The sequence below is a fragment of the Branchiostoma lanceolatum genome, chromosome 4, assembly GCF_035083965.1.
Source record: "Branchiostoma lanceolatum isolate klBraLanc5 chromosome 4, klBraLanc5.hap2, whole genome shotgun sequence".
NCBI lineage: Eukaryota > Metazoa > Chordata > Leptocardii > Amphioxiformes > Branchiostomatidae > Branchiostoma > Branchiostoma lanceolatum.
In genome coordinates, this window is record NC_089725.1 from 2,121,548 (window position 1) to 2,146,759 (window position 25,212).

Consider the following 25,212-nt stretch of genomic DNA (forward strand, 5'->3'; position numbering starts at 1 on the left):
TTCCAGTATAGCAGATTTCCTTTTAAAAACCCTTGCCCAGCAGAAAAAAAATCGTGCTAAATCTGTATGGTACGAAAATAATTGAAAAGATTGTCGATATAATGTGGCTTTGGGGAGAGGGGATTCATAGCCGTACTTGTATGGAAAGAGATATCGTTTTGCCTGTGAATGAGTTTGGTGACTTCCTCCAAACTTTGCTAAGCTACAGGACGGTCAAATTCGTCATGGGTAGGTCGTCGCACAATATCATTCAGATGGCGTAGGATTTACATACAGGCTGTGACAGAACCAACCAGCGACTAAAGATCTTAGACAGTATTGTTAGTAACAAGAGAGCTGAATTATGCACAACACAGGCACGACCACCCCTAAGAGTACCTTCAGTTTGCGATATACATCGTATGGCGATCGTACGACCAATGTATCCGGGCGCTTACTTCTTTTTTCTGTGTGTCAATTTCCATGTGACAGCATTTTTTTTTAAACTTATGTTTATATTTCTTACGCCTTTAGCACAGCTAGAAGCCGTTAATCAAATTTTATGGATACTATATAGATATCTCTGTTTATGGCGACGTAAGATCGTTTAATGTGATACTTCTGGATTGCTATGATAAGGCAGTAGCCGCCCTCGAGCAGCAGATCATGATAATCACCACTAGGATCACACTCTTCCAACTGTAACTGTCGTTCTAATTCCACGGGCAACATTGACCAGTAAATTATATTAACACGCAGAGATCGTTAAAATACGCTTTAACCTAGGAGTGTCAGTTTGGATGTTTAGGCTAAGCTCTTTCGGTCTTGTGTCGACTTGATCATATAGATTGGGGGGAACTCGATAGCAAAATATGAATAGCTACGTGTGTCATTGACAAATTCACATTATAATCTAGTGCTGATAACGGTGTATTAACCAATGAAGTATGATAAACTATATGTTATTAATGTAGCAAGATCAGTCAAAATTTCAATTCGCGGGAAGAAGACAGCTTATTCACTTCTTATGTCCCCATTCGTATGAGGCTCTGGAATGAGCGATGGGTAGATTGAGAACTGGTTGGGAGTACGTCGGTAGTGGTCAGATTCCACCTCCCGACCACTCCCGAATGTTTCAAATATAATGAGAGATTGGCGTAGCCGACCAATAGCCAAACTCGTAACTTGCTCCGAACCGAATGGTCTGGGGAAGATTGGCAGTGGTCGGGAAGACATGATTGGCTATCTGTGACTGGAGCTTAATACGTCAGGGAGCGGTGTTGATGATTGGGCAAACCAGATTTGTACTGAACAGTACAAGCTGCATATCCGGACAAATGTATTAGGTCCTATCACACAGAGATGGACCCCTACTCCTTTCGATAAGTGTGGTGCTCCAGGTGTGACTTTCTCTCCTTATGAGACACGGGACCTCCTTTAAACGTCCTTTCCGAGGGACGTCCCTCATGCTCCCCTTCCACTAGGACAGCGCTCTCGCCACGCGCTCTCTGTAACCTACAATTTAACGAATTTCATACATAAATCTTTTTACGCTTTGTCTGTTTTGTTGTCTTCACAGTCTTACTTAAACATTTTTGCATGGTATTCCAATTGTGAAATCGAGGGTTAAACACATCGGAATTAGGGTGCAGCGTCGGGCGCAGCGAGGGAGCAGTGCGATAGCCGTCTAGTGCAATAGGGACTTAAAAGCCCCTGTCACACTTGTGCGTATAAACAAGCCCGCATGGGTTGCGCATAAACATGTTTTTGATTTAGGTTAAGTTTGCAGCCGAAGAAGTCATTTCTTTGGTTTGATAATCAGACTGCACAACGATGGGTCTTCCTCCCTGCAAAATTTACTTAAACCCAAAAAATGTTACCGCGCACTTTAATATACGCACAAGTGCGACAGGGCCCTAACCGAAGGTAGATACTCATTCTCACCTGGGCGAATTGAGACAAAAATTCGTCTTAAGTGCATTTCACAACGTCTAGAAATGTCAGAGGATTCGAACTCTTGGGGTTTTGGCCAAATACCCTACCATTACGCTACTTGACGCTACTGTATAATGCGTGCAGATCCATAATTTCGTGTTCTTTTATGATAAGTGTAGGTGCATTTGGGTGCGTCTGTAAAAGATTCTATGCACTGAAAGGGGGACTGTGGAAGATAAGCACAATACTAGCGACATAAATGACTCTAACCACTGCCATTATATCCTTTCCATGCCAATTTGTACATACTAATTTTCCTCAACATCATAATGTGCCGTAGGTAATTAGGAGCGAGCAAAAGTATCTGATAATATTTTCACTAATATGCCATCGAGTAATATAAATCACCCTGCAGTGCATGGAAACAATAAAAGGCGAGATAATGTATTCCTCCATGGGTACTTAGAGTTAGACAAAACATTTTTCAACAAGCATCAAGCCGGCAATCTGAGCGAAACCGATGTCTTTTCGCGATTTTCCAACAACTGTTACGGTAAGCTAAGACATTGTTCAAAATACACAATATGAGGACGTAGATATGGCGACGTACAGTGTCCCATTGTTAGAGTGCTAACATCAGTGTTATGGCTTGCAATATTCCTATTGTGCATGTTGAAATACACTGACACAAGGCTTTATAAAAGTACCAACCAGAATTTTAATCTTAGAAATTCTTCTCCACCAGAAGGTCCCTGTGGTCAACTTGAAAACCATAGTAGTATATTCTGGGGATGGATTCCCAGGAATTTTCTTAGGGGAGTTGAGAGTGGGCTTTGAAATCGGAAAATACCCAGAAATCCATCCCCTGGAAAGCCAGCTTGAAAAACCCTATTCCTACTGGTTGGGGAGAGCGAAACCTGACGTCACCCAATTAAATCATCAGGCGAATAGCCGTCAGCACGGCACGAGTTTCAAACGTTGAGAACTTGACTTTGAGGTATATTTAGCATAGTATAATACGCTTTTCAATTTTAAGTTTAGCTGCCCTTTAAGAAAAAAAAGGTTGTTCTACTCAAACTCTAAGAAAAGCTGACTGTGAAAAGTGAACAAACCTTATCTTTGATCCCACTTTACTCCTTTATCCATCCGCATGACCCAACAACTCACATCGATCCTTCCGCAAACTTAACTGATGAACTGAACAACTTTTGACCAAATTGGGAAAGCTTAGACCCCACCTGTTCCCTCTAACCTAAAAAGTCAATCTTTTCAAGAAAATGTAGGATTTTCAGTGATTTTAAGGTAGTACTAAGATAGTTTTCCAGTTTTGAGCCTTTAACTGCGCATCGCAACTTTTGCCCTAGTCCCTAACATTAAGGTCATTGGTGTACGTAAGCCATGTTGATTTGATTCTATGTATGACATCCTCCGGGAACCCAAGAACTGATGCGAGCGTGCGAATACAAAAAAAGACTGACAAAAAATGGAATCTACGTGGTCATGAAGGATGAACAAATGACTAAACACACAGACATGTGATATGCCGAATAAGAAATTCTTCATTTTTGTTCTTTCTCATCTTCTTCTTTTATTTTGGAAATGACTTTGGCATTCTACGACATAAATATCCGTTTGTGGAAATATTGTTTGCAAATTACAGCATACATTTTCTCAGTTTGCAGCTTCTTTGCACGATTTACAGTATGGCCGAACAATTTTATGGAAACTGGAAGTAAATTATTGGGCGCGAGGATGTCATCCATATAATCAAATCAACATGGCCTTGTTAAGCAAAAGGCAACATGTTTGCATACCTCCTGTCATTACCAAACGCTGATGTAATCGAAAAAAAACTTTCTGAATTCATAATCACATGAAAATATTTCAAGAAACGACAAGAGACAAGTAAACTATAGACTTATATGTAGTACAATAGTGCATTTGTTTTAAATTTCTATCGCTTTTGATTAGTCAATATGTCGTATTCAGCTCTTTTGATCATGAATATGCAATAAAGATCAATGTCATTAAATCCAGCTTCATCTTAAAGTTATTCTGCATCATGTCTATTGTACCATTCTTTATTCCTTCTGGATTCAATTCAAGACTATCTTATAATAAATCTAATCATTGTTTGCACTCTGTGATTTTCCCATGACGATATCCACTACATTAAGCACCAATTATACATCAACAATGGCATTCAAGTTGCACTCATTTTAACGTCATTCTTTTTTATTATCAGAGTGAGATAGGCTATGGATTTTTTGTTTGTTTAATACGTCGTAGGAGGCTCAGTTTCTCTTTTGTGCTCTAAGAAAATGTGTGTCTAATGTATCCCTTGTCCTCCTCGTTTATGATTCATAATGTTCCACTTTCTTTTGTCCATAATATTGTGATATCTGTGATATTCATCATTACACATGATAAGTAATACATGCAATCGTCAGCAGCAAAAATGTACGTTGTCATTTGATATTGGGTTATTTGCAATTGATCTTTTTTATCGTGCTGATATGCATTTCTGGTGACAACGGATTTTATGTACTTTCTTATTATTTTTTCATGTTGTAATCCGCCATCTTTTTTTCAGCTCTGAAGGTTGTCCTGAGAGTAAAAGGTGACATATGTCACGTGACACGAGGGTGTTGTAGCTAGGTGGAGGCGGTGGCTGCCTTGGTTTCTGTTGTTATCTCCATGAAAAATGGAGATATAGTTTTGGGTGTGTCTGTGTGTGTGTGTGTATGTATGTGTGTTTGTGTTTCCGCACTACTGTAGTCAGCATAACTCAAGAACCTGTTGATGGATGACAATGATATTTGGTATGTGGGCAGGCGTTATGAAGCCGAAAGTCAAGCTTGATTTTGGGCCCCCTGGTATGTGACCTTGGTACTGCAGTTGAACTTCCGTTTTTGTATCTTTTGACCTGGCCGTGCTATGGTCTTGATTTTCGGGTGGCTGAGAGCTTGTGATGTAATAAAGAATTGGTGTAGGTTTGGGCCCCCTTGCAGCTTGCTCTGGAACTGCAGGGGCACTATTGTGAAAATCTTCTAAGGAGAATAACTGAACAAAGGAACGACGGTTTTCCATGATATCAAGTATGCAGGTAGTTTAGACTGAGATGTACTTAATGAAGTGCAAATTATGCTTATTGGAACTTAATTTGCATAATTAATGAGTAGAATCTATATTTGCAGTGTTTTTTATAATATGACTCAAATACATGTAACATTAGTTTATGGTGAGTAGAACATCAATACATAATTTGCATAATTGATGCAAAAACGCCACAATTCATCTAAATGGTAGATGATAGGTCTGTCAGTATTGCGACATGTGTAAGTTGGTTAAAGGTCTGCATGAGCAAGCATATGGTATGTAAATATGTAAGTCATTTGCATGTCTATATAAACAGAATAGTTAATTGAGATATGAGGTCGCGGAACTCTTGTTTATAATTTGCTTCATTTCTTTTGGGCCTTATACGTAAGCGGAAAAATACATTATTGACGTAGAGAAATCACGCAATACGTACTGGGGCTGGTTATGAATAGCTAGGCCTCTTTTAATGCTTCCAGCCTTACTAGATGAATATCGATAATTTTAGCAACGATGATGAAACTACCTGCCCTACTTTAATACTGCACCTCATCTACACTTTAGAATACGCGAGGAGTGCAATCAGCGTTCAGTCGTGGATTCTTATAATACTCACTTGGGAGAAGCCATATTTGGAGCTCGTGTGCCATTCTATATGACCCTGCCAAGCTGAAATGTGATGTAGATATACATTTCGACAATGCATGACTAACAATAAATGCCTCGTAGATAACCAATTCCATGCATGGTATTGTTGATTTGATACGGTGGATTAATTAACCAAATTAACAAAATCGAAAAAAAAACTTATGAGAAAATTCTATTTTGGGGGTTTAAAACTATACCTTTTTTTCAAAATTGTGTACAACTGATGAAGGTTGTGCGAAATGTTACGAGGTAATGTTAGCTTTTTTGATTGATTGTGATCAGACAACCACTTCGAAATTTCGCACATGTAAAGCTGTGTACATTTCTGCTTATCTCTTATTCTAAATCCCTGCATCTCTGCATGAAGGCACTACGTATACATACCCAGGAGCGATTTGTGTGTAATCTATTTGCAGTACGCTAAGTTGACATGTCTTGAAGTGTTGTGAAGGATAGGCTCGAGCTGAGTGAGTCCCCGTTGAGTGCTCCTGTGTGTTTATGACATCATAAATCTCACTGTTTGAGATTTGCTCCGTCTTATTGCAGACTGAGTTCTGACTCGCAGACGATAATTCTACTGTATACATTTGGCCTTCATGTTAAGAGCTTAGTCTGAAGCAAAAGTACTCTGGAGGAAGGGTTGCTCGGATATTTGTTCCATACAAGTTTTTCAGGTTTATTGGTTATAAAAAAGACGATTTTTAGAGGTAGCCCGTTCCTTTATTGCTCTCTTGGTCACTGTAAATCCGTCTGCGTCAATAGCTCGCACGTACTAGCCATGCCTATAACATTCCATCGGGAATCGACTGGATTGCCAATCCTATAGCCTTCGCGTATATTTCCGTTGCCTTCCGATTTCACTTAATAATATATATATCGAGGTAAACGACCTCTGAAAGATGGAAAGACACATAGTCGTTTCAAAAATCCAACTTCTTGGTATTCGAGCTGAGATCGCTAATGGAAGACCGGACTGAGTGGAGCAGAAGGACGCATTGTCTCCCAAAATGACATCACAAATGTCCTCGTTCAAGGTCAAGGTCAAGGTCTACGATTTTCCGTTGGCTCGGGGAATCCTGATATATTTTAGGTAGAAATGGTACAGCCTTTGTATTCCTATAACATGTCCAAGCCAGGAGCTTGTTCATAGCAGAAATGAGATTACTTAGAATAGTAGTTTTAATTAGCAATGACTGTCATCAGCCGTTGAGGCCAATAAATGACATATAATCGCTAACTTTAGAATCAAATCTTGAGGGTCCCTTTTCCTCATCATTCTCGTGAAAAGGATGATACAGCTAAATGGGCCTCCTTTTCCCGATAATTCCCGGGAAGCGGAGACCCTCTAGATCATCTTCGGGGAAAAGGAGACTTTACATACACAGCTATATGGGCCTCCTTTTCCCGATAATTCCCGGAAAAAGGAGACCCTTTAGATCATTCTCGGAAAATGGAAACTCTCCATGCACAGCTATATGGGTCTAGCTCTTTTTCCCGATACTTTCCTGGAAAGGACGACCCTCTAGCTCATCCTCGGGGGAAAAGCTTCATTGCTAACTTCACTTGTAATTAACAATGCTATCACCGATATAAACACGGCTGAGTACTTAACTTAAGATCCCAGCGGGATACTATAGACACTTCGTCTGCCTCTTCATTGCTGAGAGAGTGATGAGGACACACTTTCCCAAGAAATGAGACATTCACAATGCAGAATAGGGTGCGAGGGCGTCCGAAAGTGCACTACACTATCAGGCACCGCATCTTCTTCAGTTAGTGATCGATGAACAGCGATAAGTCCAGCCGGGCAACTGCCGCCGAGGTGTCTGTCTTTCGGCGGTTCCTTGTTTGTAGTTTTGCAGATGAGCTATCATGTGTCGTGGCAAAAATCATGGCACAAACAAAACGATCACCCTGTGAATAAATAATTTGCAAACTTTCACTCCCAAGATAAAAACCTAAATCTTAAAATAGAAACTTAAGGTAATATTTGCAATTCTAACAAACTTGTGCTCTGTTTGATCTTACTCAGACACATACATATATATGTGATTGGTGAACAGCCCCTCCAGCTCTGTCCTTCCACTTGCTACATTATGTAATCGAACACCACAGGGTGGCGCAACTACTTTACAAGTAACCATGGTGACAGCCGTCAGGTCCAGGTCATTGAACTTATCTGTTTGGAGAAGGTGAAGAAGAGGACGAAAGAGAGAAATAAGGCTATATTTCCCATCCGTGAAAGTAAGCTTAACAGCAAATCTAACATGTTCAAGTAACTACATGTTATTTCGTTCCTGTCCTTCCAGCGTACCAAAATGTACCATTCCAAAAGAACGTGAAAATAAATATTTCGAAATTCCTACAGAGAGTGAAGTACAATACGACTACCCCTGGAATGTAATGCACGCCCCTAATAGTATGGTGTGTGTGAATGAATAAGTATATTTGATTATTTATTCGTCGTATCGTCCCCTTTTAAAGTCCACATTTCTCGAGGCCTACTTCAGTCAAAATCTCAACAACATCTCGGTCGCATTAATGACAGCATAATATGTTTGTTCCACTCTAACTCGACGTGATACCGCATCTAAATGTAACCCCCTGACACTTCCCTGACCTGTGACCTTTTCCACCGGAGGACAGGAAACAACATCTTCCTTTTACGAGCTGCCATCAAAACCAAGTCCAACTCTATTGTTTCCTGGAATATTTATGACCTCATCACTTTGTCTGACTCCTTCCATTACAGTCTGACCATTACCTTATGTCAGTTGGACTCTTGTACGGGATCAGTTTGACCTTTGGTTGCCCTCTATTTCAGCAGTCACCAATTTTACGATATGAACAGTGAACGATGTGGACAGGGTGGTTTCTTTATCAGCTCGTTAAAGCTGTGAAGATGACATGTACTAAAATGGAGTAAAACCGACTAACCGCCATCCGAAGCGCTATCGACAATGTTCATCGTAAAAAATGGATTTCAAACTACGCATAAAATTATGTACTTGTATTCGATGGATGATAGCATAATTGTCCCAGCTTGATATCTTCAATGCCCTAAAACTGCCCACAAGAGACATGTTTATGGTAATTCCATCAAATTTGATTGCCACAAGCCATGATGTAAATTTTCGACTGACTTCGCAGGATGGCTTCTTTGAGTTGATGGAGAAGACGGTCGATGATGTAGACAGTCATGGACAGATAGAAATTAAGGGGCGATAACCTCCTGTCTCATCATACTTAAGTTTCCAATAGTTATATAAAAACATACGTAAAATATCCAGGAGTAAGGTCTTGTAAACATTCATGTACTAGAGCCTCTCTACAACGTAAAAAAAAAATGCTGCACAAAATGTACAAAAAGTAACCATCAATCAAAACCACTCAAAATAACGGTCGCACATTCGGCACAGGCCGTTTGCCGCCCACAACATGTTCACACACGCGAAACCATCCAATATACCCGCGCCAAGACAAGTGTCCTTCATGTACTTTTATGCAGTAGCAATTTCCACCATCTTTTGTATGGAGTGCTTACCCAAGATGGAGTCATCTTCGTGCAATATCCTCGGAATAACCCCCGAGTCTACTTTGCCACACGGCAAAGATGAATACGTAGTCATGTGGAACTCATACTCATACTGAGGCATATATACACATCGTGTAGGTAACGCGAGGGAAGTTAAAGCAATAACCATAAGATTAGTAAATTAGTAAGGCAGTAAAATCACACCTTAGAGATGGGTGTGTCATTTACCAAGCGATTATGGCAGTCTCCAATGTTATTAACCGATACCAAATAACCTCGTTATTTTTTCCCACAAGATTAGTTTGCTAAGTATCTAGGCCATAAAATCCAATACACTATTTGTCATGGAAATGTTATGCTTATATATGTTGCAGCAAAATTGTTCGCTCGTAATTTAGGGATCTCTCTACTGCTGACTGAGCTGTGTACTTATAATGTTATGCATCTTCGTTGTGATTATCTGTCTAGAAAATCTTATGTTTTGTCAATTCATTATTTCGTGTCCATTCTACGGTGTTCTACATAATTTGTCTATTATTTTCATGTTACCTGCAATCAGCCCATGGGTACGAATTTGCAATGGATTTATTATTAATATTCATGTTGCCTGGGCAGCAAAAGCTAAAGCCTCTCATATTTTCATAACATCCATAAATGCAAAAGCAATATACAACTTAAAGATCTCGGTCGTAAGTGCTAATTTTATGTTCAAATTTATCATATCACCTCCTATGTAAATAAAATACACTGAAAATATCACTCAAGCTTCTCTTGACCAACAAATTGCAGCAACTTTCAAGAAGAACACATCCAAACATTTGTCACGGAAATTTTGACAGAAAAACGGTGCCACTTTAAGAGAATAGATCCGCACATATTTCACACATATCGTTCATCTTTCAAGTGGTTGTAAATCTCTGTATTTATTACATGACCTCCTTCCCACCCGGCATATTGGCTATTATAAGTTTCCTGTACTAAATAGGGTGTGAGATTTCTTTGCCATGTGAAACATTTTTGATTAGTGGGCAGCTTTTCCACCGCCCCTCTCTTATTTATAAACCAATTTCCGTTCATGCAAATATGCATGATACCTGTGTCGCTATCATTTTCTCTAGATGCCTCAAGGTGTTTTAGAGAAGATACGCTATACACCAACTATGAGACAAAGGCTAGCTTTTGCGAAGATGCTTCACATGACAGGACACTTGGCGAGGCAAATATTAACATTGACAAATTGATTCCTTTCGGGGTAAGGTGAGCATTTTTTGTTGTTTCGGCAATATGAGAATCTCATGGGGGGTAATGCTAGTGTAGAAAAGAGCTTGAAGCATCATTTGTCACACAGTCGGGCGAGTAAGGCACTTTTGGAACATTCTTTTCTTCTTCGTTCAGAGAGATACTTTTTCAGCATTTTTATAGGGTAATCAATCAATATCTTCTTCAGTATTTCTGGGTGAGCTCTGTCGTTTAAACAGTGTGCATTATTCTACAATGCACACTGTTTCATAATCAAAGTGAAGCCGACTTCAAAAAAATACCCTTTCTTTAAAAGAATTATACGGTATTGCATTTCAAAACTGGTATCACGGCTGATAAATATTAAAATAAATAATAACTTTTTTCACCATATATTGTGTGTTTCACGCCAAGAACGCACGTCAGGAAATACCATTTTCTTATCTTATTGAATTATAACGCGTTAATGGCTATGGTACGCTTTACGTTATGTTGTTATCTTTGGCAATGCAGCTTACACGATGTCTAATACTAATCCATCCCTCATCTGAGGATGGATGTAATTTTGCATCGATAGCCAAATAAATCTTTCCTATCTTGAATTTCTTCAGCATGCACTTTCTTGCCCTCATGTCGTATAGACTTCATCTTGACACACTGCGCTCTCGCTAAAGGCTTTTTTTCATCTTAACCATCTTTCCTAAGACCTTGAGTTGATGCCATGATGCCGTATACATCCCCCTGCTACACACGTTTGGAACTATGATTGATTCTTTTGTGCTGGGCACGAAATACCAAAAGTGAAATGAAATGCAGCAAACAGCTAGCCCGGTGAATAAATACGTCCATCCTTACACGAGTGGCTGTGAATTCTTTTGTCGCACCATCGTTCAACGGATTTCGCCGTGATATTGCCATTTAATCATGTCGCCCAGCAGGCGCTGGCTCAAACACCAAGGTTAAAAGAAGAACTTTATTGCGCGACTATTGTAGCAGGTCCAAAGTATGGCAACAACAGTAAACATAGAACAAGACATAAGTATGGAATGAAACTATTAGCTACAACAAAATGACTATCTAAGGTTTTACATGATTCAAGATTACAAGTGGGCTAATTTTGAGTATCATTATTTTTTCTAATAACAAAACAATCTTTTATATATTTGCCTATTTCAACACTGTTTGAGCTGTTGAATTTAAATATATAATCAAATCTATCCGTGGCATTGATTGTCTTAAAATCTGAAGTACTTGAATTGAGAGAGGTGAATAACTCATCGCGTAGAGCATCACATTTAGTGCATTCCATAATGAAGTGAAAATCATCTTCAGTTCGATTTGGACAGAATGAGCAAAACCTTTGGTCGGGAGCTAATGTGCAACGGTTAGTTCTACATTTAGAATACGTCATTGTAGCTAATACACTAAGTGTTACTACATTGGTACAAATATCATATTTCTAAACGCCCTAAGAATGACTTGTGTCTGTTTAACAAAATGTTGGAATGTATTCTCATATATACATGAGAGGAATCCTTGAGAGTATGCCCAAGTATTGACCAAAAATAGAAAATGAATAAAATTAAGTTTTTTAAATCTGCAGCCGTGGAAATGTCCTGCAGCTGCATTCACCCTTTCTTCATCTTTCCCCACTGTGTCTTGCAACACAGATGAACACAAAGCTCTACATTGATATATTCATAGTCAGCATACACCATTGTATTTTTTGTCAATAAGTGATCTTCTTTTTCTGCTTAGTTTTCTGATCTCTCATACTGTATGTTGATAAGTTGTGGGGTGATGACAATTGCAAATTTAATCTTGAGAGTTTTTCTTCCCCCATAGATTAACCTTGCATTGTTTACCTTATGAATTGAAATAATAATAACTGCATCCAAGCGTGAATACAACTAAATGAAACTCTTAATTTTTCGTAATCATATTACTACAGATGCTGTTGTCATTGGTAAATGCGGATGATGTTAAAGTTTTCAATGCATATCGTTACATAGTCATAACCCTGGGTCCTTGAAAACCGAGTTTGAGGGAATCATTTCTAAGTTGGACACGTAGACAATACGTAAAGGACAATTTTATTTATGATCCCTCGAAGGAGACATACAGCAAGACTTCAAATTCAATACTAACACTGACACAGCCTGCCACGCTACCTGACCAATATGTAGCGTACGAAGACAGATCGTGAAAGATTGCGGATTTTGAGCTGTGTTGCGAGCCGATAAGGTCATCGTAAAAAAGACTGGAAAGCTCGGGGCCTTACATGTTATTTCCTGACATGTCAAACCTCGCTGAAAACAGAAACCCCGGATCTAAGAGGAGATTTCCTGGAAACGCTCTCACGGCAACGCGAGAAAATCCCGTTACGGCCAGATGCCAAGATGGAGGATTCGACTCCAAATGCACGGGCTTTCTAGTATTTACCTTTCCACTTACCCCGTGGTTCCGCGTTGTTATATTCGTATGGGAATCTTTTGCTCCGCGTCTTGGATTCAAATTGTATCATTAATCGAATCGGAGCATTTAATCGTTTTGTGCTGCAAACAATGTCCACGATTCCGCAATATGCCTTTTTTGATTGTAGTTTATCAATTAGGTAAATGATCTTTTGATTAGCATTACATGTGCCCATTGATTACTTACTGTCACTATACAGTGAACGTGACTAGCATGTGGAAGATATAAAACTGCAAAAACACAGACAGATAGGCAGATAACAATACCTCCTTGTGAATCAGAAGCCTCTTCCACTGACTGCCATGTCTGATTAACGTCTAGTGCTACCAACTCTGAACTGTACTTCCTGCCGTTCCAGCAGGTCTGTCATTTCTGGCCATCTTCCTACTCACTTCATACCAATCTACTGACAGTGTATTCAAATAACTACACACACCAACACGGAAAACCCGAAAACAAAGACTCCGCATACGGCGCCAATAAGCATGGGGATGTATTTCGGGTCCTTTCAGAATACTTTTAAGAAATCTAGCATGAAGCAACAAGGAATAAAACATCTCATTAAACATCTACGTAAAAATGTTTAGAGCGGTTCTGAATGCATTTTTTTATTCATTATAATAAACTTCCAGTTGATTCTGTCCTGCCTCCCTGTGGGACTTTCGACCCGAGCAAAACCAGCGTTCCCATCCTGCAATTCTCCATTTACACCATTTTCCACCACGGGGGGGGGGGGACCTTTTGGGAAGAACACTTGCACACACACCAAGACAAACAAACCGAAAACGATGCCTCCATTTTCAAAGTAACGAGTGGTAGGTAAAGTTTCCGTGTTCCGTCTGATGGGCAGCTCGTCGTCTCTTTCAGCTGTCGTCTATATCTACACAAAAACAGATTACATCTCATCCAAAACTCTACGTCTTCTGACCACATGTCTACTTCTTATGATTTTGGCAGCACCGTCATCTGATAAGACAACTGATGAATGACAGTAGAATCGGGAAGAAGCACCCTCGATGATTCGTCAAACGCATGATTCAAATCCAAACCGCTAGAGAAAATTAGCTAAAAAAAACATAGTTCTTATTGCTCCATGCGATGACAAATGAGGTGTCTGCACTAAAGGGAGCCATGCTCAAGTTATTGGAGGGAGATTTGACCGCAGCGAAAGTGCACGTTCATGATATAGAGCAATGATGCTCGATATTTCCAATATTTTATTAATAGAATTAAAAGTGAATTTAGATGACGGATAACTAAAAAAATTAAGCAAAATCTACGGTGTAGTGTTAATGCTTTCACCCGCCAACTTTCGCCCTGTCATTTGTGTGATTGACTATAGTTTTCAATATTCCAGAAATGATTAAGCATCCCTGTTGGAGTTGAATATTGTACATTTTATCCGAAGTGAAATATTAATTACCATCAGCTGCAAAATGTTTGCTTTGGGCAGAAGAAACTTTCCGTTGGAGCTTAATGTGTACCATGTCGCGCTTTAAGATCCCTTAGCAGTTGTAACTAGTTCACAGTGCCTGTGGGGGTGGTGGGTGGTCCAGACGGTAGCGCCTAGGATACATGTGCCCCGAAGCACGTCGCGGGTATTTCCTTATATTGGATTGTTACCTCATTGAAGGAGGTTCACCTCCTACGGGGGTATTGCGGCTGATTGTGTCTGTGTGTTCTCAGTCATAACTCTGATGCCTTTGATGCATTTGTATGTACTTTCGCATGTCGTGTGCTAGTATGGGCGTGGGCGTGATTATGCAAGTTGATTTTGTGCACCGTAGCATTAGGTAATGTAATATAACAGAGCAACACATCAAGGTGTGATACAGCCCACAGGTGCCCCAAACCTGGGAACAATTACCTAGTACTTTAAAGCAGAGTTTAGGCTCTGGCTTGCTACACTGCTTGGGTTTTATACTGCCTATTGTTACAATAAAGAACTGCCTGGACATAAATGGAAACAGGTTTTAAGGAAATTTTTATTCCTGGTAAAGAAGGTAATACTATCAAACACCATAGCCCACACCGGAAACACCATAGTTACTTGACGGAGGAGTGTATCCTACGAAATTTTGTTTTAGATGATGTTGGCACTCATACATGTCTGCACAACTTGATGAACACATCAATTTCTTATCAATCCCATGTATATCTTGGTAAACACTATAAGATTGATAATAGATTGTTGTCAAGAAAACTAGGGTAGGTTTTCGTTGGCCACCCCTCGTGATCGTCTGGGACTTAAAAGATATGCAGAGTTAGAAATCACGTATAGCTCTAGGCTGACATATAGCCCATGTATAAAATTATGTATATATCGTACTATTGGTTATGAAAAATCTTTACAGAAGTCCCGCAACTTTAAAAAAGAGTTTTGAAAAGAGTTTAATCACAGGATAAAAACATGTACAAAGAATATACGAACGTAAATATACATAGAACACGATAAGTCACCGAAACGTTATATGGTTTCAAGCAGTGACAAAATGTAATTAAAATTTCGAGTAAAAGCGTTAGAATCGTATCATTCCTATCTCAATTGCATGTGCATGCCATCGTACTCGGGTATGTGGAGTTTACTATTGTAAGCTCAACCTTTGACCTATGTTTGACCTACTGACCTACCAATCAGCGCGATGGCCTCGACTGGGTCGTTATTTCATCACCATCTGTATCTATATAGTCGATATATCCGCCATTAACAAACATGCTTCACAGACACGCGGCGCGGAGGCAGCTGGTTATATTACATTGAACGACCCTGTCACACCTAACCTTTGCACATCTAGCTGCAAGCGTTGTTTAAAGCTGCCTATTGAGGATGCCAGTACAGCACTTGGTAGCAACAAGGGAAAGCCTTTTTTTTCAAAAGCTCGCTCTTGGGTTGATAACTCTGGTATTTGAAGACATGGCTATTTCTTGTTCCTTTGTAAGCTGGTATTAGATACTTAGTAGTTGGTACGTTCACCAATTTATTTGTCATTTTGTACATCATGCATAATTAGGAAGTTTTTCTTCTGTATTCAAGTGACATACTGTATTCAAGATATATTTCATGTACCGTATTGCAAAATAAATGCTAGAGGTTGCGACCACTAGGAGATTTGAATTCACAGATCGCTCAACGAATTCCATAGATAAAGAACATTTTTGTTGCCTTTTGTGTGTTTTGCTATGTCTTAAACCATACTTTAACATCTTACATCATATTCCAATTATGAAGAGCCACACGGATCCAACTTTGTTCGCTGTATATGCGCGATAGCCGTCTAATGGAAAGGGAAGCTTTATACGACACAACAAAAGTATAGTGACCTCCGCAAGGCCAAAGCCACAGAAAGTTAACAGTCAAAATGCAACGTAAGTCGGCGCCAAAGTTCTGACTTTAGAAATGACCTCTTTGTAGTATTGGCTCGCCTCGCTGGACAATCTCTAGAAGGATAGATGAAAGGAGCTTATGTTAACTTGTAGAGAAACAACGTCTTTGTTGTGATTACCTCTATGTATAGAGAGCTGCTGAAAAATGCAAGGCTGAACTTTCGATGATTTACATATCACCCACGGGCCCCACCGCTTACTTTTATCCGTCCATACGACAGCGCATAACATCCACTTCTACATTAACCCCGTATGATAATTCTACCTGCCCTTTCCGCGCTCGTATAACGTGTGCTGGGCGGCACTCTTCCGCTCAGTACGTGGTTAATTTTAGTATCTTATAAACCTTCGTCAGACAAGATCCTTGCCGTCCCAATGTAGCTTTGGAACCCGGCAGAAATTACTAGTTTATAAACATCATCACGTTGCTATGTAGCTTGGGTTAATGAGTTGATATAGCAGTCGGTGCGACTGTCAGCCATCTGCGCTCTTCTGATCTACTCCTACGGCTATAAGGCGGCTGTTGTGGTACGGGGCGACTGTAATACAAGACTAGGATTGAAAGGTGGCTAGGACTTCCCCAAATAGCTAAGGCGGGCGTTTGGCTGTCTTGAGCTCTTCTAAAAGATATCCTCATGATGTGGTATGGAGCAACTGTGGTTCAAGACTAGTATCAAAAGGTGGCTAGACCTTTCCTTAAATGGCTAAGGCGGACGTTTGGCTGTCTTGAGCTCTTCTAGAAAATGTGCTCATGTGAAACGGAGCGAATGTAGTAAAAGACGAGGAATAAAAGGTGGATAGGGCTTCCACGAATGGCTAAGGCGGGCGTTTGGCTGTCTTGAGCTTCTTTGGAAATGCGCTCATGTGGTATGAAGCGAATGTATTTCAAGACTAGGATGAAAAGGTGGGTAGGACTTCCCCAAATAGCTAAGGCAGTCGTTTTGCTGTCTTAAGCTCTTCTTTATAAGATGTACTCATGTGGTTAGGAGCAACTGTGGTTCAAGACTGGTATTGAAAGGTGGCTATACCTTTTCTTAAATGGCTAAGGCGGGCGTTTGGCTGTCTTGAGCTATAAGATGTGGTCATGTGGTAGTACTATGTAGCGAATGTAGTAGAGAGCTAGGATTGAAAAGTGGCTAGCACAGCCCCGCCCCCCCCCCCCCAGTGGCTTCACTACAGATTACATCTAGAAGCAGGGGCCGCCAGCTATCCGCCCTTTGTGGTTTCCGGTAGTCTGAAGGCATTCAACAGGACAAAACATGCCACCGAACAACCGAACTCTTTCCATTGACTAGACAAGACTATTTCGATCCCATCTTTTATCCTTAATGCCAGTCATCATTCTTTTCCTCTTAGGAATGGGACCTCTGATTGTAATTCGATAGTGAACTTAAACTTCATATCGACATTTCTCTCCGCATTTTCGATCTTAATTCCCGGCCGCTAATAACTGTTAGAGTTGGTAACGACCTACTCCGGATCAATTATCCATCCCAAGCCTGGGTGTTATCTTCGGGGCAGCGCCAAACGTCCCTGGGTGGGCCCAGGAAGCGATATGCCTTCTCCAGACCATCACCGGTCGCATCAGGAGACGCTTCTGAATTAAGCCCAGGGTGTACATTTTACGATAGGGCTGTCCCTGTAGCTCAATCGGTAGTAGCCTCACAGTTGAGCTCCCGTTTCTAATTAGTTGCTACCCCAGTTCAATTCTGGGTTAGGGACATCTCGGTTGGAGATGCAGCCGTCTTTTGGAAGGGACTTAAAATGGGGGTCCTATTTTTGAGGAGGTGCTTCGAGCACGTTAAAGATGAAGGGCTAGCAACCTCTCCCTATGAAAATGCACCCTGGTACTGAAACAGCAAGGACGCTTGCTGTCCGATGTGCCACAAGGCACTACAAGAGCATGAACGAACTATATATCTCACGACGGCGTTCAACTATTTCCCATTCATATTGCGCGCAGACTCAAATGCCACTTGGAACGTTTCATCGCCTCAACACGCAATATTACAGGATGAAAGAGCGGAAATCAAACCCATTTCGTTGTGGTCAAGCACGTCAACCGTTATAATAACTCACCCCTATAGCCCAGTATTAAAGTATACAGCTATGAAAAAAAATCCATGACAAAATGGAACGATGGCACCTGAAGTGATGTAATATTGTATAACTGCCTTTCTTGTCGCAATATTTTCTTTGTCGGTAATTGAATAATAAATGAAGCCTGAAATATGGCAATCAACCGTCTCTTGTGATAACCATTTGGTTGTTTTAAGTGGTTGAATCGACTTCGAATGTTGACATGTCCCGTCTGGTAATGGGACTGCGCTTAGCGCTCATGAGGGACGGATTTGGTTTTAAATCGCCGCTTTCTAAGCGGAGGATTTGTCCCTTCCCAACTGACGTGCTTTTCATTATAATCATGTCATCAGTGGTATCTGCACGTTACCCGCCAAATACTCTCACGTCAGTTTATCTGAAATTAAAGCAAAAACACGTCTCTACCTGTCTAACTACGCTGGCTAAAGGGAGAATAATTTTGCCAGGGGAGTTTGGCGATCATATGGTATCATTGGCCTCCCGCTTTGGAGGAGGAAATACCTCAGACTGACTCTCCTGGCCAAGTATCCGCACAATTTTTACAAATTCTAGCCTCCATACCCTGGTGGAGGCTAGAATACCTGCATGTACATATCAGTGCCGTATCCTTAATTTAAGAGCTGTTCGTGACAACACGTAAAGTCTGTGCCATGTCGATCAGTATTCCTACACGGAAGCCTAGGGGATTCTCCAATAAACAATCTCTGCCATTTACTCTTAAATCAGACAAACGAAACTGAGCTCTCACACCGCTATCTAAAGCGTACATCTATACAACTTTTTTGTCTAAAGAGTAAGACGGGGTATATCTCACCTTAAATCTGAAGAGTTTTTCTTAAGACCGTTGAAGCTGGTTGTATCCGTTTGTTTAGTTTGACGTACAGCGAAGCGCCAAAGATCGCGCCCGTCATGTGGCGTACTTGTACCCGGCTGCGGCGGCGACGGCGCCTTGAAGCCGGCGCTGCAAGCTCGACAGTCCTCTTACAACTGGTCGGCGACACTAACGGTGGCGTGTGCCATATTTGTCATCAGTCGAATAACGTGGAAGGGCGTCTCTGTGCACACCGGTGCGCCGATACCACGCCGCGGGAGCCCCCCGAACCAAACTCCCCTCACTGCAGAAACGGCTGAGGGAGTGTCACGTGATGTCTCCATCACCTTGCCCACTTCCAACATGTTTTACGACAACCCAGCATTGGCCTAATATAACTTTGTAGGATATTACACTTCCTATTGAGACCATCTGGTATTATACATAGTAAAGGATGTATCAGCTTGCCGTAAAGTCTGGGTATAAAGGAAAAGCTATTCTAGTTTGACTCTCTTGGCAAATCTAACGCTGACGGTATATCCTGCTATTGACGGGTTCTATTATGAGCCCGTATGACAAAAATAGGACACGAGTGTACGAGAGAGTTATAGATATGATGTGTTCGAGGAGTCAATGTGGTGTTCACTTGTTACGATCGTCTGTCGTCAGGTAGAAAAAAGAGAGGGGCTAAGGACGTATCGTTTTGCTGTGAAAGGCTTTGTAAGCGGGTATCTCATTGGACTGCACCAAATGGCTAAAGGTAGTCGCAAAGTGGCGCAAACCGGTATCAAATTGTGCCCTGAAATTGCGATCTTGTTTCTTAGATTTCGTAAAATTTCTTATCGGCAAAATGGCTACCCGCTTGAAGAGGCCGATCCGATGGGCTTTCACACAGTGTCTGAAGACTCATTCATAATAAATTCATAAATCACTTTATTGCAAATTCATGTCCGAGGGCTAATTGTAGCAAAGCAAAACCATGGTATTTAAGAAAAAAGAAAAGGCTATAAGAGGAGATATCAAATTCGGAAGCTCAGCCTCAGTACCGAAGAAAGCCGCTAGGAGGGTCAAACCATATCCACCTACCAATTATCACAAAGATCCATCCACGGCTTCTCAAGTTATAGTGGAAACAAACACAGTCACCAACGAATAAAACAACCCCCAAAACATAACCTTTTGGCAAAGGTAGTTAAATGTGAAATACTAACTATTCTATCTCTACTTGTTAGCTATTTGAAGGGTGACTTAACAGACTCTCAATTTAGATTTGCTTGACCCATCACGAGATGTACTTGAGGTATGCAAACATCCTCACTGCACGAAATCCATTCTTTAAGCATGTCTTAAAGTATGCGTAAAAATGCCCACGAAATCCAAGCCTAATACGTGGCTTTAGAAATACGTAAAGGTTCATTTTTCATGAAAGTGATGCTTTACGTATTTATGATATACGAATGCTTCACGTGTGCTTTAAGAACAGATTTCGTGTAGTAGGCCCGAATCCGCTCCATATTGACAATGTATCAAGTACAAAATACAACCCCTTCCGCCGGTTTACCTCCGTTGAATCTCACACTAATTGACAAAACCAAAACCACAATCCCCAATAGCTTGGAACCCTCTAACTCTAAACTCTCTACGAGCGGAACACTCAACGGATTTACATCTCCGGAATACCCTAGAAATAACTACCTACAATAAATGATGAATGCGTTTTAATTTATATTAATATGATGCTAGCGGTGGCTTATTTCTTCAATTTAGAGATAGACCTTGAGGTACCGGTGTGAAAGAAATGGGGCTAATAAGGTTCAATCGTCGCAATGATTTATTCTCCTTCTGTGAATAAAAAATAACGTGACTCGGGTGCTGGGGCTGCCTGATAATCGTATTGGGGACATCAAGCAGAAAAATGACTTCATTTCGTACCGCGGTTGGAAATAGCTGAGTACATGAAGTACATGCTGGTTAGAGCGGTTTGTTTAATCTTGTGGGTAAGGCGTAGGGATAAAATGTGTTTCCGGTTACCCGACCGACCCAAGCAAAATCTGCTGACTCTAGCCTTTTTTTGTGAATCGACAGCTGGCAAGGGACATAAAATTTCCGAAGTGACATCTAAGTGATTTTCAAAACAGAATTCCAAGTACTCTTGCTTGCAAATTTTCTTCTTACAGACTTTCCGTTTTTCAGACTCTGTTAACAGATTACACATAAGGCTTTGAACAGTTGGTGTAAGCATACGAAATAATCAGTTCATTAATAAACTTGCTCTTGTAAAATGTATATCTTTTTAACTACAATATTATGTCGAAAATGCTAGTGTACTGATACAGTTTTATATTGTCAAACTGTATTCATTTGATCACTTCTTAATCTAAAAAAAGAGAATATCCTTCCCTCCCAGCCCTAATTTTTCAGTAGTGTAATAGGAAACACAACATTGGTTTTCCTCGGCCTCGGAAAAAGGGCGTGGTGCGTATACCTACTGGGGCCAATACGCATATTTCATAAACGCTACAAGCTTTAGAATGAATTGTTAGAAACAGTTGAGCATGAAGAACGTGATATTTAGGTTCGTTTGCGCAATCGTGTATGGAAAAGCAAGAAAAGGCGTGGCACGTATACCTAATGGGGCCTATAAGCATATTTCATAAACGCTACACGTTTTAGAATTAATACCCGTGGTTTGAGAGTAGAACACAGTTTATCGCAGACATAGGCTTCACAATTGAAACCTCGCGAATGAGGAATCCCCGTGAAGGTTGTTTTTATTACCCATAATTGACGTATACACGGAGTTTACAAAGTGCTACAACATCCAGATAAGTCCGCTGAGGTAAATGTCGAACCTCCAAAGCATTCCTTTCAAACACTCCTGAGAATTTCCAAACTATCGCGCACGGCCGACCGCTTACAACGGAGTGGGCTGCCATCCACTTTAGCACGGTCGCAAGGGATTAAATGAACTATACGTCTTCAGTTGTGTATGCCTATTACACACGCTTCGCATACTGCTGGCATTTACACGCAATATCAATCGCATTACCTCCCGAATTGACAGAGAACAAGCAATTTTGCCCGCAAGTTTCGTTTTATTTCCCTCGGCCACTGTTACATGCGACGATGGTGCTAGAAGAATAAGTGTGGCAATTAAAAATTATTGCCATAGCGAAGGTGTCTGGATTGATCTTACTTCACTGTAAGGAAAGTACCAACGTAGCACTCTAGATCTTAGTTCTGCCATAATATTGTGCAAAACGCACTTAGAAATCAGAAAGGCATCTGCCAAGCAGATATAGAAAGGCACCATGTAACTCGAGGAGTTCCTAGCATATGTGGAAAGGCCGGAGTACACTCCCGTTGTAGTGTCTTTCTTCTCTGACATTGTTGGATAGGTGGGGTGAGAAACTAGGCCGGAAGTTTAGAAAATCGGTATGCTGGGGCTCCTATGATCGTTTTGGTCGTTATTCTAGCTCTGTAGGATGTGTTTTCGAGGAGCTACTGTTGTTTTCCCGACACCGCACGCCTCCCCGTAAGGCGTTCAGTGTAGACTGCCCAAACGGTAACCCAAGTTATTTATTGTTCCGTTTAAAACTTTGCCTTTCTTTATATGCTTGGATCTCCTCAAGTTTTGGTTTTCACATAGGTTTTTTGGTGGGAGGTATGATGTTCAGCACGTTCTTGTGATAATAGATCAACTGGGATGCGCAAACCCTTTTCAAAGCTAGAATACTAGATTCGATGAACTCCCTGACACACTCCGGACAGTATGAAATCGGACACCACGTAAAAGTAGGTCATCTGTCATCGACAGCTGAGTGCCTGGATGCCAGACGTGCTAATAAGGTATCAAGTTTGAAAAAGTGACAGGAGGGCATCCACAGAGTTGGCCGGACGGATTCCTGAAATTCCTGTGGAATTCTGGGAATTCTTGCCAATCGGGCCTAAAATATACTATTAAGCTTGCCCCTCAGGCTTCGCTAAAATTATGGCTGTCTCCAAGTCCCAGGGTTATAAAAGCCAGAGGCTAACCCTAGCACTAGAAGCGGATGGAATGGAAGTACTCATTTAGACTTGCTAAGTCCACGAAACAATATTAAGAGAGACAAAGCCACGTAAATACCAAGGAGGATTTAACGTCCGTTTAGAGAGGCTCCTATATTTCATTATTGTTCATACTCCGCGATTCAACCTATTATAGTATGTGCCTTTTAGCTGTCGTTGTCTCCACTTTAATTTATTAAGTGTGAATATTTCCTTATTTCATCGGCACTTTGCATCGGGTGTGCCCCTTTTTCCTAGAGAAAGAAGACTTATAGGGATATCCTCTCTGGTTTGTTAATTTTTACGGCGTTAAGATAAATATATGTTATTTGCCTTTGTCGCATTATCCTTCTTACATTTTCTTTTCGTAGATCATTTCATCGTAAACTACAGTAAAAGGGATAATGTTTGCGGGGATTAAATTTCGCGGTAGGGAGAAAATGGTTAAAACTGCCAGCAGGGTTTTACTGTAAAAGGGGTAATGTTCATGTAATAGTTTACATCAACAGATAAAGAACTCGTTCACGAACGATTTCAATTAGGCATTCTTACATACATAAATATATTTTTGTTTCCTTCATCGTCAACTCATCTTTCGTGCTGACGGAACATCATGGGCATATTTTAGCACCTTAAGTTTTTCATTTGCACGTCGTCAGCGTTTACGAGACGTGATATTAAAAATTAACGTTAGGAACAGCCGAATGCGTTTTCTTTGAAGAGATTTGCTCCGTGACGCGTGGCGCTGTCAACCGTTAGATCCCTGGGTGATAAATTACACTCACGACAGTCACATCTGCCGAACAACGCTGTCTACATACAGATCTGATGGAAAACATCTTGCGGGGATTCAGGGTGGTATTTATTTTGTGCCAACTTCTAAAAGGTTTCAATTAGAAATGATGCAGAAGGTGACCTTATGGTTAGTGTTATTGACTTTAAATCTAGAGGTTGCGAGTTCGAATCCTTGGCAGGCCTCAGTGTTTCACTTTACACCTATGTGTCATCATTCAACTCTGTAAATGAAAATGAGTACCTAGCTTTGGTAAGTGAAGTCCTATCGGATAGGACGTAAAGCTGGGGGTCTCTTTGTTTGAGGAAAGCGCGTAAAAGAACCAACCGTACTCATATCGAAAAGAGTAAGGTCCCTTGCCTATGTGAGTGGATTAAACCGTACAGTCTAGTCTCCTGGTTGACATATTGAAAAGGTGATAGTCACATGTTACGCCAATCATTTCATAAATGCGGCAAATATGAATAAATTAGTAGATAAATGAAAAGAAGAGCTTGACCTGCTTAAGTAAACACATTTGATACCAAAAATTATACTATTGGCCACAAAACCACTAATTTTTTCAACAAAATCAGGATTCAAGGGTACTTTTGTCGGGAACTAATTATCACTCCTGTATGTAGCACAGTGTTCTTTAGCATTATAACTAGTCGGCAAAGTTGAAGCGACATCTCGTTAACGAACCGGCCACAGATGTTCAGAAGATGGGAAAAATTCTAATAAGCATTATCAGTTATACCCCCATTCCACTTGGACGGCGCTCTCGCTGCGCCCTCACGGCGACCAGAGCGCCGTGAGAGGCGCCGATTTCCTGGAAAACGTGCTCAAGTGGAATCTCCACGGCGACCTCAGCGCGACCAAAATGTCAAATGTCCGCAACTTTTTATGAGCGACCAAAGATTTCACAGATCACTCAACGAATTCTAGAGATAAAGAACGAATTTTCTTTTCGTTTTGTGTGCTTTGTTGTCTTCTCAGTCGTACCTTTACCTCTTGCATCTTATTTGAATGATAAAATCAAGGGGAAAACAGATTCAATTTTGATCGCTGCACGGTCGCTTAGTGTGTGTCTTAAGTTATATATTTGTTCAAATATGCTTTTTTTTGTCTGTCATGTAACCTGTTTGCTATAAAAAAATATATTTTATCATGCTACGTTATTATAGA

At 40.7% G+C, this 25,212-nt stretch overlaps 1 protein-coding gene across 2 annotated transcripts in view; it reads right to left on the bottom strand.

Annotated features, from left to right (window-relative positions):
* The window catches only part of LOC136432213 (angiopoietin-related protein 7-like), an 83,061-nt gene that overhangs the window by 34,384 nt on the left and 23,465 nt on the right, over nt 1-25,212 (bottom strand). The window contains exon 1 of one of the 2 annotated variants that reach the window (XM_066423266.1): nt 19,209-19,516. The exons of the other annotated variant lie outside the window; for it this stretch is intronic. The gene's annotated coding sequence lies outside the window, so the exon portion shown is untranslated. Of the gene's footprint in view, nt 1-19,208; nt 19,517-25,212 lie in introns of those variants that run through there. 2 annotated transcript variants of the gene reach the window in all.